At 41.4% G+C, this 16,514-nt stretch overlaps 1 protein-coding gene across 5 annotated transcripts in view; it reads left to right on the top strand.

The window, feature by feature from the left end:
- Positions 1–16,514, top strand: part of PDE11A (phosphodiesterase 11A) — a 406,615-nt gene that overhangs the window by 272,101 nt on the left and 118,000 nt on the right. The window lies entirely within an intron of this gene.

Genomic DNA, 16,514 nt, shown 5'->3' with positions numbered 1-16,514 from the left:
CATGTTCACTGCTGTTCAGTGGGACCTTCTTCCAGCTCCAACATTGGATAAGTCTGTGAATGAGTCTTAGATATTCTTTTTCTTTCTTTTTTTTTTTTTTAAGATTTTATTTTTAAGTAATCTCCACACCCAATGTGGGGCTCAGACTCACAACCCTGAGATCAAGAGTCACATGCTGTGCCAACTGAGCCAGCCAGGTGCCCCTAGATATTCTTTTTCACCTCAGTCACCACTGTTCCCTTAAAGGCAGCCCAGAATTCTTGTTCCTTTCCCCGCACTTCTAACCAGCCATGGTCAATATATGAGAGTGTGGGAAACCTGATTTTGCTCCCTTATGAAGGCTATGATGTCTGCCTTTTTGTTTTTGTGGAGGTTCAGAGAATTATTGGGTTAACCACCACAACCATAAGAAAGATAGTGTTTTGTGCTGTACCAATACACATTAGTATGTAATAACACTGATGATGGCTAGTCTTCTAATTAGGAGTTTCATTTACACATACATGCATTCATGGAAGAATGGCACAGAGACCTTTGTACCTGATCGTTGAATCAGATCATTAGAGTTGAGTCACACTGATAAAGAAAGGAAACAAGGGAAGACTCCAAATTCAGAGTAGGGATGAGGGAACTGCTCAGAAGGGCAGGGAGCAGCCCATCTAGTGTGGGCATAAAGTAAGCTGCATGGGCTCCATCCAGGGATATGGTCCTATTGGCTTGATGAGAGGCTTAGGAAAAGACATGCAGTGGTAACCCAGATCAGGAAGAGATATGTTGCCAGCAGGAGGTGACAGCTGACAGCAGAGGAAGGAGACAAAACAACCCAAACCATGGCAGTCAGGGCCTTCCTGTTATAGAGAGAAGCATCCTACATACCAGCTAGAATGTGAGTGCCATTAGGGCAACACTTTTTTTTTAAGTTTATTTATTTATTTTGAGAGAGAGAAAGGGAGAGAGCACAAGCAGGGGAGAGGCAGAGAGGGAGGAAAAAGAAAGAATCCCAAGCAAGCTCTGTACTGTCAGCACAGAGCCCAATGCGGAGCTCCATCCCATGAACCCATGAGATCATGACAAAGCAAGCCAAAATCAAAAGTTGAATGCTTAACCAACTGAGCCACCCAGAGGCCCCAGGGCAGCACTTTTTGTATGTTGTGTTCAGTGCTCTATCTCTACAGCTCTGGGGACACAGTAGTATTCAGTAATGATTTGTTGAATGGATGGATGAATGAATGAATGAATGAATGAATGAATCCAAAAAGCATCAGTGTTCTGTAACTCAAAACAGTTATTCACTAAGAAAATGTTAAAACCATGGTTACATATAATTATTTTTTATGTCTTATATTTTATAAATATGTCCATCAAAAATATTTAAAGCGTTTGTACTTTAATGAAATTTAGTTACCTAGAAATCCTATTTATGGAAATAACTTGCCACAAATATTTTACTGTTCTTACTGTTTTATACTTTATATTTTTACTGCTATTATAATTATCATCATTTCTAAAAGAAGGAAGGGACAGGCAGGAAGAAAGACAGCAAAGCTCACAGTGGGACTAAATATGACTGCAGGAGCTATTTGATGGGACATGTCCAGAATCACAGCAGGCCAAAATCAATAGCTCTGTACTCTCTGAAGGTATTGCCCTTTGTTCGGCCTTAATTCTTAATTCCTTAGAGTAAGGAAAACACTATTGTCTTGGAATTTGCTTTTCTATTGTTAGCTCACAAACATACTAAAAATATGAAGTATTTAAATTTGAGAACAAAGGGTTATTTCATCTTAAAATTATCAAGAGTATTAACTTAGCTAATTTATTCCAGATTTTATCCTGAAAGATATTGGTAAGTATCTTATTACAATGTAATTGAGATATAGTAGATAATTTTAACCTAATGGCTTTTTTTCTTGATATATAAAGTAAACAAAACATTATCATAATTGGTAGCTGATGTCTTGTAACTGCAGCAATAAGATTAAAATGTAGTGAGCTTAAAATAATCCTGCACATAGACACTGAAAAGTATTTACTAAAATTTCACACTGGAATATGTGCAAAGGGTTTCCTAACATTGTAACTAAATAGCAATAAATAAATGCTTTGCTTTGACCAGTATGTACAACTAAACCATGCATACATTCAAATATACTGTAGGGGCACCTGAGTGGCTTAGTGGGTTAAGCATCCCGACTCTTGATTTTGGCTCAGGTCATGACCTCAATGGGTCGTGAGATCAAGCCCTGTGTTGGGCTCCTTGCTGTCAGCACTGAGCCTGTTTGGGATTCTCTCTCTCCTTCTCTCTCTTCCCTTACCCCACTTGAGGTGCTCTTGCTCTCTCTCTCACTCTTTCTCAAAATAAGTATGTAAAAAATGTATATATGTAAGAAACTTTGCTACCTACCGTAATTTTTAGCAGAGATATTAAAGAAAAAAGAGAAAGAGAGATTTGAAATCTGGATTCAGAGTTATCTATGAGATTTCATCAGTGCAAGGATTGCTGAGTTGATGGATTATGTGCAGCTGGAACCAAGCTAGTGATCAGTGATTCAGAGATTAAGTCAGGGTTTGGAAGAAATGTCATCAGCTAGTACTGAGAAGGATCTGGAGGTCAAATACAGGTCAGACTCCAGTTACAGCCGAAACTACACTGCATTTGGGATTCAGATATGCTGAGAACGCCAGTGGGATGTGGTTGTTTACGCAAGAGACTAGGAGGCCTCCTAGGCAAGAACTTTTCTTGGTGGAAATTGAGGCCTCTGGATGGTTCCAAGTTCAGCATGGGGTTTGTCTCTTGAATCTGTCCCTTACCACAGCCTCCTATGGATTCATCTTCTCAGCTAAAAACATGAGTAGACACAAAAGGTATGGCCCTTAGTACAGTTTCAGTACAATAAATGACTCCAAGAGCATGAGGGTTCCAGAGTGCCAGTAGAATGCAACAGAAAGCAGCAGCCCAATGGAAGGAAGCCTCAAATAGACCAGAAGCAAGGCACCTTCTTCCAAAATGGCCAGCAAAGGCTAAAGGGATGAATTCAGGCTGAGTGGTCACATTTTAAGGACAAATAAGATATACCCAGGGATGTCTCAGAAATAAGTAGAAGAGAGGGAGATCCTATTGGAGAGGATAATACATACCATTAATTGTTTTCAATTCACTACCATTTGTACTCCTAGGCGGGATGGTTTAAAGGAACACAGATTTCATATATGATAAACCTGTAGTCAATCTTTAATCATCATTAATGCTAGGCTGGTAGCTCCATACCTTTCATATCTTATCTTCCTATTTCACACCTGTCCATGCTTGGGGATTTCTTTTCCTATTGTGAAATACCATAGGAGAGGGAGAAGATGCTTTTACTTTTGTTTTGCTTTGTTCTATTAACTCTATTTCTCCAGTTGGGAAAATTTCCTCCGTGGGTGTGTGGTGGTAGGTAGGTGAATGGTGCTCAGAATGTGAAAACCATTCTAGAAGAATTCCTGGATTATCTAGCCAGAGTAAGTAGATGAAACAACATATAACTGCTCAGCAAAGAATGTCAGAACCTAAGCTTATTTTTATGGTTCTGACATATTATTTATACCTTGGGATTTTGGAGAACCACTTATACACAAAATGATCACAGAACTTCCTGGAACTAATGAATTAACTTTTTAAAAGTCTGGTTGAGGCTATAATATTAATAATTTATCCTTTACGGGCTGATTGCCTTGTGCATTGAATGAAGAAAGAAGGATTTAAAGAATGGTTTTTGTCCTCATTAACATTTACTGATCTTCCTTGAACTTGAAATAAGAAAGGCGTGCACAGAAAATTTGTGCAGATTTTAGTGCCTGTTTATATTTCTTCTGCTCGGTGCTAACAGGAATAATGGATAAAGACCATATTGACAATTAGATCACTTTGAAGATGACTGGTTTAAAGGCTTTTAATAACCTGAAGATGCCAGCTGTGATAACATAAGAAAATGAGTTTAGTGCACCAATTATATGCTCCTGTAATTTTATGCACTTCCCTAAGATTCCAATGCGGTGGACAGACCAAACAGTTATCACTATATATGCCAGTTTACCAATTAAAATCAACTCATGGACGTTCTCATGTTATATTGCCACCTTTTATCATCTCTTCTTTCAATTCCAAACTGCATGGGTTATGGCTGCAATCAGAGATGAACTCGTTTACAGCACTATTTAACTGCCTCAGTAATTAAACACCAATAACTCATGTTGGGTGTTTGGGTTTGGACTACCTCTTGCATATTTCAAGTTATCAATGTTAATGCCTGGGCCACAAATTAACATCCCGGTAAAGTAAATAAAATAAAATAAAGTGCCAAGGAATAGGTACTCCTTGTGGCCTTTACATAGCTACATCAAAAATAGGACCTTATGGTCTCCTCTGTGAGATGGAGGGCAGGGGACAGGCAGGGCAGTAAGATGGGATATACTAGGCTTTTTTTTTAAGTAATTAAGTTTGAGTAGACATCTTTGATCGATGAAATATTCAAATGTTATCATAAGAAGCTTCCTCACTCAGAACCACCGTGGCAGTCGTGCCGGTAGATGTGTTTGTCACAGGTCCTGCACAAGAGTCCCTGCACGAGGGGTGTCCCTGAGGAGGCAGGAGGTGGGGCTCACCCCTACTTGGCTGGTCAAGTGATGGCATACCTTTTAGTAACTGACCTCCCAAAGGATGCACCTTTTTCTAATTGCACAAAGACAGGACATCTGCTGGCCACTGCCCTGCCAACTCTATTTCCAAAGCCGTGGAAAAGTCCAGTCCTTGCAGCAGCTTCTTGCAGAGGAAAAGTGTCCTGGGTAGACAGAGGACAACACCACGGCACTTACCCAAACCCAAGTAATGAGGCAACTGCCAAGGCAGGGAGGAGCAAGGTAGGGCAGAGGTTTGGGGAGCCCATGTTTCCGACCGCGGTCAGTAGGAAGCACCTTCTAGCTCCTATCCTACAGGCCAGGTGCTCCCACAGAGACACCCCCAGAGTCCAGGGGGTGATTCAGGACCTCAGGGTGCCCGGGAGGAAGGAGAGCTTTCTCTTGTTTCTCTAGCCTCAGCCCTCACAGTCTTCTGAAATGCTACCTTTGGAAATCTCAACAACCAACAACTTTCCAGTTCACCTTGGCATACTTCTAAGGTTGTTTAAAAAGATGACCTCGCAGCAGTATAAATGGAATTTGGGACTCATCTTACACCTAACCTACTCTGTCTCCTCTCCTGTCCTCACCTCTTAACTTTAGGGGGTTGTTTTTACTTTAAATAGTAGCTATGCTGAGTTTAATTTCCAAGATTTTTTTTTTTAATCAGGGAAAGTTATTGAACCTTCAGTGGGAAATTGGCTGCAGGGGAAACAGCTGGATCAGCATCCTGAAGGGCATCTCCTGCTCCTAAGGCAGCAGACTGAGCCGTGCAGCCAGCACCACTTGGGACATGCCCATAAATATGTGGAGTGCTCTGTGTCCAAATGTCCGTGTGATCATATGGGGTTCTCTTTATGAGTAGTGTCTTAATGAAATGTTAGCTCCGAAAAAAAAGATGGTTACACTTTCTCACTCTTGAGTATGGAAAGTAGTGGGGAGGGGAGTGGTGTGAGGAGAACTGGGGCTGCAAGTCCAGGCTGGCCTTTGCTACTGCTGAACTACGTGGCTATGAGTTGAGGGCTCTTCAAGAACCCACCAGGCCCTCCTGTGGTGACCCTGACCTCCTTTCAGCTCAGCGTAAACAACATTATTGATCACTTCTTTCCATTTGGAAACAAAATAGGGACACTGTCTCCAAAAGGTCACAGTGGATGTTTACTTTCCCTGGGAGGAAGGATGCGCCTGGAAGGCTTTCTTGCTTCCACACATTAACACAGCTGGTCCCCTGCACTCCTTGAGTGGCACACATGAAGGCCCAGGGAGTCTGACCCTGAGGGAATGAAATAAAAGGCAGTTCATTTTTTTCGGAGCAGTGATGAGTCATGAAGGCCCAGGGAAGACAGGAGTGGAGGGCAATAGTGTGGCCCTGTTGGAGCACTGATGCCTGAACAATGAAGGCAACTATAGAGGCCAGAGGGATCAGACCTTTCCAGAACCCTGGGGCAGCTCGGACTATCTCACTCTCCCCTCTCTCTGGTTTTCCTCTAGTTAAAGCCATCTATGACTGTAGGTACAGAACTGGGAAATTGATGCTCCCTCACCTCAATGATGTGGGTTTGGTTTGGCAGTCATAATGGTTGGTTTTCTTCTGCATTTCCTTCGGTATACATAGGAGCTTCCCTCCCCCTCCTCTCCAGGGGCACACTTGACATAATTACCCAGTCACCTTTGTGTCCTCATATGTGTCAATCCCGTGTGCTGTTCCCTCATGGAACAGAGGACTTGAGAATGTCTCCCATGCCACCACCATCCTCACAGTTACCACCAGCTCAGACTCTCATTCTTTCTCATTCAGACAGTTGTTTGCATGCCCCCCTACCTGGTCTCCCTGCCACCTTTTCTCTCTCTGTCGGCACAGAGCCCGATGCAGGGTTCAAATTCAAAAACTGTTGAGGTCATGACCTGAGCCGAAGTCGGACACTTAACTGACTGAGCCACCCATGTGCCCCATCCCTCCCTTTTTAAAGTAAGTTCTTAAGACCTATTCCCAAATTCATCCTGTGCATAGTGGACAGATTAACAGTACTCTTCTGTTGGTGCCAGTCTTCCTTCTCAAAGAGCTCAACATCTATGATTCCATCATTTCAAATTCTTCAGTTGGACATTAAAATGAGTGAAAGGGAGTGGAAAACACAGGCTTCAGTTATGGAATGAATGAGTCATGGGAATAAAAGGTACAGCACAGGGAATATAGTCAATGACACATTTCTAGCGTATGGTGACAGATGGTAGCTACACTCATGTGAGCACAGCGTAACATATAGAGAAGTTGAGTCACTGTGTTGTACACCTGAAACTGATCTAACACTGAATGTCAGCTATACTCAAATAAAAAATGTTTAACTAAATAACCAAATTCATTATAATGATACTTTTAAAAACTACTCTGAACTCTCACCTCCAGTTCACTACTCCATCTGGCTTCCCATACTCCCCCGACCGACCCTTCCCACGAGCTATGTTAGATATTTTCTGTCCATTCTCTGCCCTTCTCTATCTCTGCTCCCATTCCTGCTTCTATCTTTGCATAGAGGCCTGACAATCTGCTTCTGCTCAGTTCCGCCCCCTCCATGAAGTCGTTCTCACTGTAATTCAGGCAGAAGTGATCTGCTCGTTTGCCATTTTTTCATTATACATATGAGTCTCTACCTTGCGATGTAGATCTTTATGCACCTGCCCAATCACCTGGTCAAACCAGGAGCATTTTTAGGAGTGAATCTTTGTCTTAGTCATTTTTGTAACCATTATATTTCCTCAAGTGCCGCTTGCACCTGGGTGCTGGAGAAATTTCTACCAAATTCATTGAACTGTTTGCAGTTTTGATGGCGGAGGTGTTTACAACATGTGAGTCAATTTTGGAGTAAGGATTTATGACATTAAGAGTGTCGCAAATTCTTTCTCAACACCTGTTTTAGGTTCTTGTTTACTAGTTTCCTAAGAAGCCTGAACTATATGAAAAGAAAGGGATTCATTTTCTTTGTTTAGCATATTCTCTTTGGAGTGTTCAGTAATGTCAATATCTGTCCTTCCCTAGTTTGGGCAAAGGCCCCTTGTCATTCTTAGTTCATTCAGCAATTTCTTTAATACAGGCATACCTCAGAAACACTGAGGGTTTGGTTCCAGCAATAAAGCAAATACCACAATAAAGCAAGTCAAATGAATTTTTTGGTTTCCCAGTGTATGTAATAGTTTTGTTGACACTCTACTATATCTATTCATGTGCAATAGCATGATGTCTAACAATGTGCCTATCTTAATTAAAAAATATTTTATTGCTAAAAGTGGCTAACCATCTTCTGAGCTTTGAGCAAGTCATAATCACTGATCACTGATCGCCATAACAAATTTAATAATGTAAAAGTTTGTAGTGGATTGAGAATTAGGAAAATGTGACACAGAAACATTATGTGAGCAAACGCTTTTGGAAGAATGGCACTGATAGACTCCCTCAACACAGGGCTGCCGCAAACTTTCATTTTGCAAAAACCGAAGTACCTGCGAAGTGCAATAAACCAAAGTGTGATAAAATGAGGCGTGCCTCTATTAGATGTGATTCTTCACTCATGTGTCCTGCTACCACCATCCTGATGACTACGTTTGTCGAAACCATTATTTTCTTGAATCTCAGGATGTCTTTCTAATTTTTTTCATTTGTATGGTCCCATTTTCTGTCCTTTCTACCTATTTTTGAAATTGTGTGATGCTTTGGTAGTTTTGCGTGTTTTCTCTCAGTTGACAGTGGATCCATCCAAAATCTTAAAAATGTGCATAAATCATGATTCTACTGATCTCAGGGCACAATATGAAATGCCAAGTTAGGAGACAACGTCTTTGTTGCCAGAGCTGTCTGTTTTTAAGCAGCCTTTGGAAGGCCACAGACACAGTAAGACAAGAGAGAGCAAATATGGAAGTAGACAAAACAGCCACCAGACTTCTCAGTTCATTTAAAATTTCTAAAAAAAAGGAAAAAAAGAAAAAAGTAATAAAATTCCTAGACCTCCGGTTTCCTCATCTTCACAACAAAGCCATTTTCAGCTATAAAATGCTATAATTTTATGAGCCTATAAAATTTATCTCCAGGAGGGAAGGGGAAAATAAAACATAAAGCAACATAAAGTTGACAAAATATCTTGGGGCTCTTATAATTTCTGAATACCCAAAGCTTTTAAATTTAAGCTCTATTTAAAAAATTGGAGTATTTGGTGGAAGACTTGGCTCAGTTTGATGTAATTACATATAATAAGTGATTTCCGAAACCCACCGTGGCTACATTATATTTGAAGGTAACATTTTACAGTAATACTCATGAGAAAGATAAGTGATTATTTTAGGTAGAACAAGGATCTGAATCTCATCAGTATAGAAACTATACACTAAGGCTACCTATAAATGTTTAAATAATTATAATGCCTTAAATGATACTACTTAGCAGGGCATAAAAAACATTTTCCTACCAGTTATCTCACTGGAGCCTCACAACCTCTTGTTGAGGGCAGGGTCATTATAGCTCCAATTTACATACAAGGTGACCAAGAACCAAAGAACCAGCAAGAAAAATGCGTGTATTTGGCTTTGTTTTCTCTCTAGTGTTTTGTTTTGACCTTGAAGACAATGCTTCATTTCAAGTACTGAAGAGGAAAATGTAAGCAATAGCATGGAATTTTGTCCTGAAGTCATTTCTTTTGACGTAACTGTTATTCTTGGAAACTGTGGCATTTTGACAGTTTGTGGGGCCAAATAAGCCTGAATGGGGTTGATGTCTGTGAAAAACGGAATTTGAGGCTGAACTTTAACATAGACATTTAAAAAGAGGCTTTTTGTGGTACTCTTTGGGCAACTGATACATAATGCTATTTTATTAGAAACTTCTTTTTGTATTATGGTTGTGCTATCCATGTGACTTCTCGCCCTGGGGTTTCAGACTGCTTAGAAACCTAAGGAAATTGGAAACAGCAAACATTATGGAGATATTGCATCATTCTTAGCAAGTAGGTATATGATCCATTATTCTGACATCTTGCTTGTCTTCCTTATAGTCTGATTGGCTATCTAGCTATATAGAAATCTCTCGACATCTGGAAAGCTCAAAGGAAAGAGAGCAGTCCCACTTTATTATTCTGTATTCTCCAGGCCTGCCAAGTACCTTGTAAGACAGATAACAAGGATGTGAGATTGTGAACATCCGTTTAAGGATAAAGCACTTGTCAGGAGATAAAGTCTTATGTTTAAGGCATGAGAACTCATGAACTAGAGACTATTTTGGGAAAGATATGAAGTGAAGAATGTGAGATTGGGTTTATATTTGTATAATATTTCCTATAGCGATACATGCTATTAGGGACATCATGGGCAGTAATCTGCATATCTGAAATATGACGACTTTAACATAAGACTCTAAGGTCTTTTTAAGGATTTTTGAAAGTTGTGATTCTGAATTAACCTCTGTATATTGCCTCAGTTTGTATATGTGAATATGTATGGTGTGTGTGTGTGTGTGTGTGTGTGTGTGTGTGTGCGTGCGCGTGTGCTTGCATGTGCTTTAGCTTAAAGGGATAGTCAAGTGATGTAGAGTTTCAACTCTGGCTTTGGAAAAAAGATCTTATGGCAGTTCGTTATCTCCAAAGAGACAAGCAATGGAAAATCTGTGAGAAAACAAGATCTGAGATGAAACGTTTTGGCCACTGGGTGCCATCCTTGCTCCACGTAAGGATTTACTGAGCCACAGTTCTAGGAAAAATGTTTAAAACCCAAAAGACAGTAATTTAAAAGTAATTTCAAGATATAATAATGTTTGTGTGCGCACATGACCTAGAATATGTTAATGACACAGGCAGCTTATTCATTTGCCGAGGCACGAGGTGCAAGGACTGGGGAAATCTCCCCTCTGGTTCAGCCTTATCAACAAAGCCTGAGCAAAGCCCTCTTGCTGGCTGGATCCCAAGGAACCAGCCAGCGGGTACAGGGGAGCCGCTGTGGAGGCGCTGGGAGCTGATGACGACGTGGTGTGGTGGGTATCCAGAGGTCGGATGTGCCATTAATTATTTTTATTGCTGCGTGTACTGTGGTATGTGTATAAACAGGACTTGAACCCAGCCATCTGTGTGGCTGTGCCCTGTGCCTTTGAATGCATTCCTGTCATTGCTAGAGCTGGTGGAGCCATTCAGCACTCTCCCCTTCAGCAGGAATGCTGGTGATGTGTGCCGGAGGAATACTAACTCTGTTTGGGGTTCCTTTTGTTACCCTAGAAGCAATTCATGGAGTTTGCAAAAACAACACGTTACCCAGGCACTAGAACGTCCATAGTCAATGACACAGTATCTGTGCAGGATTTTGCTATCTTTGGATTTGATGCCAATATACATAAACCTGAGAAATTAAACTCAGCATTATGAACAAGAATAGCCACAGAGACTATTCTAAGGCTGTCAGGCAATACAGGCTGATGTTTCTATCCAGGACCTCAAATATATGATTGGGACTGAAAGAAATTAGTAAAGAAGTAAGAATTTTAATAAAAGTTGAAAATCTGTTATAGTCACACCATAAAAGAAAATTCTATAGTCCTTTCTACAAGACCACATTGTAGAAGGGTTCCAAGCTCAAAATAGATTTTATCTCCTGCCCCCAGGTTGGGGGCTGTGTAGAATGGCCTCATAGCTGGCCCTAGAAGCTGGCCCAGAGCAGGGCCTACAGGTACTTCCTTTAGTCTCATTGTAATCAAATCCACACACCCATGAAAGAGGAGATTGTAAGAAGGGCTGGTGAGACTTTAAAAAGGGTAGGCTTTTTTCAACCTATCCAGGGATAAAAGGCTTAAACACTATTCCACAGTTAACCATCTACAGGTGGATGGACTTTCAAATACATTTTCTGGGCTTACTGTAGGATAACATGATACCAATCATTATATACTTTTAAATATTGCTACTCGCTAAGAGTAGTGTTTTATAGCCACAGCGTTCCTTCTGATTCAGTGTGCTTTCACAGCTCTTATTTCATTGGATGTTAACAGAAGCCTTTAAAGGAGGCATCAGTGACTTTATCCCGTTTATGGACCAGGCAGCTGAGGGACATTGCATACTGCCAGTTTGGAGACCTCACTTCCTGCTGCTGAGGTCCTTTTTGGGGACTCTCCTACCCAGTATGTGCTCAGTTCACTCGGTGTGACGGTCACCTGGAAAATAACAAACATTTAATGAACATTTTACCAGGTGCCAGGTGTGTTTTCAGTGCCTTCCCTGTATTACAAATTAAGAAATCGAGATAGGGATAAGCATGCTGAATTTGTGATATCCCCTTTCTGTGATAACAGACATGGAATCCTTCCTGCTTTACATTCTTCTGGTCCTGGTTTGGTCTGGTTATGAGCCCTTCTGAATTCTAAGGCTTAGGTTCTTAATAGACAAGTTCAGATTTCAACAGACTGTACTAAGGGTGTGTGTGTGTGTGTGTGTGTGTGTGTGTGTGTGTGTGTGTTCAAGGTTACATAGTGGTGAGACAATCCAGGACTACTGCTTAAGCAGATGTGTATTCTCAGACTTCAGCATTCTGGAATATCAACATTAAGGGACAGGTTGTAGGATCTAAAAGTGATCTTTCCCCTCAAAGGGTAAATCCCAAACAGTTCTCGTGCTGAATGATCCCATTCTTCTGTATACTAGGTTCACTTTCCTAACATACATTATAATTAATCTTGGGCCTTTCCAGAGACAGAAGGGAGTTCTGTGAAAATCAAGTTTTGTGGTGGTTTCTGCAGGAACAGGTGGCCATCCTCACCACTGGCTTAAATTTGTCAAACATGAAATGTTAAGCTGGATTTTAAAGAAGGACACTTTGCACTCTCCCCCTCACCACCAGCAGGAAAGCCCTAGAATTTAGACAAGAAAGACAAGAGGGAGAGAGGCTCCCTATGACTACTTTGCTCTAATATGAAAAATCATAGAACTCACCCTCCCTTTAAAACCACAGAGAAACTTATTTTTCTGCTTAGAATATCTTTCAAACCATCAGTGATCCCTTTGAAAACAGCGTTCCTCTGGTTCTCTGAAGAGTTATGTGTGAGAGCAAAGGCTGATTATTTTGATAACCCCCTTAAAAAACCAAAGGTCCAAGTATGCTGTTGTTAGGAATGTCCCTGTCTGCACTAGGCTGTGATCAGGCGTCTCTCTCTCTGTGAGCTCTTGCTCCCACTGCATCGTGATTCACTCATGAGAAGGCAGGGCTGAGTGGTTGCCAGGTCCCAGAATGCAGGACAACCTGCCCCACCGATTGCACTCCTGCAAAGCCAACCACTGCAGGCAGAATCCCCTGGCCACTCCTGGAGCTGGCAGCAACAAGCACCCGGGGGCCCCTTGAGCCAAATGTGCAGAGCCGTATACATGCATGCAGCATGGAACCCCTGGGTATGCTCAGTGCAGTCTGGCTTTCCTTACAAAGGGTTTAAACATGGCCTGTGTCAAGGCCTAAGTTTCTCATCTTTCAGCAATCCCTTCCAGAAAGAACTATTTCCAAGTTGCAGTTTGGAGAATCTCAGGGAAGTTTGCCAGTGGGTCCAGTTTGGGTCAAGTGCTGATCCCTGGACCAACCAACTGTGACAACCAACTGTGACAGGGGCATAGTCCTAGAACAATATGTCAGGTCCAGAGTGGAAACACCTGGCTGGAGTAGAATGCATGGTCTCCTTGAAAGGAGAGGGATATAGGTAGATAGTCTTATAGCTGTCCTTCACAGATGAGGTATACATGCACAGAACTTTAAGATGTGACTTTTGGTCCCTATCCAACCTATTGTGGCCTCTCTTGTGGAAAGCACACAATTCCTGGAGCACAGGTGAGATGCTCACAACTCCCCCTTCATAATTCATTAATGTAGACACTAAGTGACACCAGTGTCTATCTGACCTATCTGCCATAGTGGTTTCCTAAGTGACTTAGTCTGGATCGCATTATTGAAAAGAATGTATTATTATATCCTTAAGGCATTTCTATTTCCACAGCTAATCCCCACTGATGGTCACCCTGATTTGGCTCTCAAACTCACCCGAATTTTGTAAGGCAAATAAATATAAATCGGCCCAGGAACTCCTCATTAACAATTATCTCACCTGATCACATGACAGTCACATCTTTCTATCGCTTTTCTGCCCTGGAGGTGCTAATGTAGAACCAGGAAAGCCCCTTTCAACTAGATCAACCAATAACCCACAGATTCCTTCTCAAGTGGCCATTTCTTCATGAACTAGATAGGATTTACTGGAGAATCGAGCAGATCGAGAGGCCAAACATCCCTAGATCTGATGTTTGAAACTCACAGTAAGAGCTCAAGTCCTAGTCTACTTCCTGGCCTCATTAGAATTCAGTTAGGAGAAGGGCATTCTTTCCTAGAGGCTCTCTGGCAGATTTGTGTATGAACAGTTAACCCTGGTGTTAGCAAAAGCAGTTACTTGTATCCAAACAGCTTTCTCTGGCTGCCAAAAGAATCCCAAAGCTGTTTAGACAAGACTTTTCTTATCCTCCCACCAGGATGCAAATATTTTAAGTGGACAGAGTGAGATAAAATGCAGTCAGTACTGCGCTGACACTGACCACATCCTGCGGCTGCTGGGTGTTGGGACTTGGAGGTCAGGGGAGGAAGGTGAAGGAGAGGACACTAGAGACAAGGAGACAAAGAAAAATTTTAAAGGCTTCCTTGACATTGTTTAAAATTATTTCCCTGGATAAACAAGCTTGGACTCTAAAATGCGTCAATACATAACTGCAAAAGGTATGTAGAAATACACATATATTTCTAGGACAGGTAGAACTGCTAATCAGACCATGAAACGGATATGTGAGGGTAAGACAACCTTGAGTTTTTTTTCTTTTTTTCTGCCATATTCCCATAACTGTTCTTCAGATGCCTAAATGTAGACGCAGGGAGATTTATTTTTCTTCTAACAGAGTATGTTATAGTTGTCACTCAGCCTTGAAATAGTTTTCCTCTCCAGTGGAACATCAGGCTGGTAATATATTTGCATAGCCCTTCCCACCTGTCATTCTTTTGCCCGCCTCATGCGTCAGCATTGCACAGGGTCCCCAGCCAGCCAATGGCAAGCTTGTAAGTTGCTGCATTTATGGGGCATATTTTCAAAATGTTCATAGTCACCCAGCAACAGGAAAAGGTATTTTTCATTGGCTCTCTTGCTGTCAGCTAGAAAGGAGGACAATCCGGATAGACTTCAGCTGTGAAGATCAAGATGGGACACTGGAAGAGGGGCAGGAACCAGCGGGGAGGGGAGGCTAGATGTTTGAACACAGGAGCCTCTCAGTGGCCAATGTGATATTTTGTAAGTATTGTGTAAAGCATGATATTTCATCCCCCCCAAAATAAAAAAATAAAATGTTAAAGAATAGCGCTGTAACAGGGCAGGTAGCTTTCATCTGCAGTGTCATAGGATGCATAAAAGATCAATCTTGGCTCCCAGTTTCATCTGCCTGATCAAAGGAAGTGCTGCTGAATTTGGAGTCCCAGTGAGAAATAAATTAGAGCTTTTTTTGCAGAAACAATTAAGCTTTCCTCTATTAGAGGGAGGATGCCATGTATAGTGCATATTCTAAATGCAAATCAATCCCACGAGCTACTTTATCAATAGCTGATCTTGTGAATTATCTTGCGCTTAAAAAGTTCTACCTAAGGAACACCTGGGTGGCTCGGTTGAGCGTCTGACTCTTGGTTCTGGCTCAGGTAGTGATCTCATGGTTTGTGAGTTCGAGCCTCACATAGGACTCTGGGCTGACAGTGTGGAGTCTGCTTGAGATTCTCTCTCTCCCTCTCTCTCTCTCTCTCTCTCTCTTTCTCTGCCACTCCCCCACACGTGCTCACTCTCTCTCTCTCTCTCTCTCTCTCTCTCTCTGTTTCTCAAAAGTAAATAAATAAACATTTAATAAAATTTAAAAAAAAGTTCTACCTAAATTCTTCAGGCTGATCCCTGCCCCACTCTCCAAGAAAACCCAGGAATAAGTCAAGGTAGCCCAGTTTTTGAATAACAGGCTATCTCACCACGTCCTCTGACTTCTCCTTTGACTGTTCCCATGCAATCTATCTATAGAGGAAAACAGGGTTTCCTCGTTCTGATTTTACTCTTTTATTGTTACTATAGAGCAGAAAATTAATATTGACTGGGTGCGTATGTGAAATCAAAGCAATTGGGGAATTGTAAGCCGGACAAGGGGAAAAAAAATACTTAAACTGGTGGTGCCCAGTCCTTGCTGAGAACCCAGCCTCTTGTCACTTTAAGCTGTATGATGGGAGGGCATACACTCTCAATAATTACAAACAGTTAAACTCAAGGATTCGATGCCAGGAGCACATACTTATCCTGTCACTGGTCTAATGCAGAAGAGGCTGTTTACTTGAAGAGCATTCAGTGTAGACTTCCCTGCCGATTCACTGAGCTGCAGCTCTTGCCTGCTTAAAGCAGCAAAATGGAAGGAAGGTGCTGTCTGTCCGCTTTGCCAAGAGTTAAGTCAGGTTGGAAATTAACCATAATTAATGGTAATTATAATTAACAGTGGGCAACATATTAACTGTAGATCCAATACTATTACATGCATGTTAATTCTGTAGACTCCTATTAATAAATTAGTATGTGAATATCATCTCTGTGTATCTCTAATGGGTATAAAAAATGATGCAGGCAAATTTGCCTTAGCTAGACTCTAAGCTACTTGAAAACTGCTATATCTTCAGTGCCTAACACAATGCCTGGTATATGGTAGGCAGTCAAAAATATCTCTTGCCTTGGAATGTTGTGAAACATTTCTATCTTTTAAATGTTTGGATTTATGCATCTAATGGAAACTAAACTAGGAGACCTG

The sequence above is a fragment of the Acinonyx jubatus genome, chromosome C1 (assembly GCF_027475565.1).
Source record: "Acinonyx jubatus isolate Ajub_Pintada_27869175 chromosome C1, VMU_Ajub_asm_v1.0, whole genome shotgun sequence".
In the NCBI taxonomy this organism is placed as follows: Eukaryota; Metazoa; Chordata; class Mammalia; order Carnivora; family Felidae; genus Acinonyx; species Acinonyx jubatus.
This window is presented reverse-complemented; position numbering and strand designations above follow the sequence as displayed.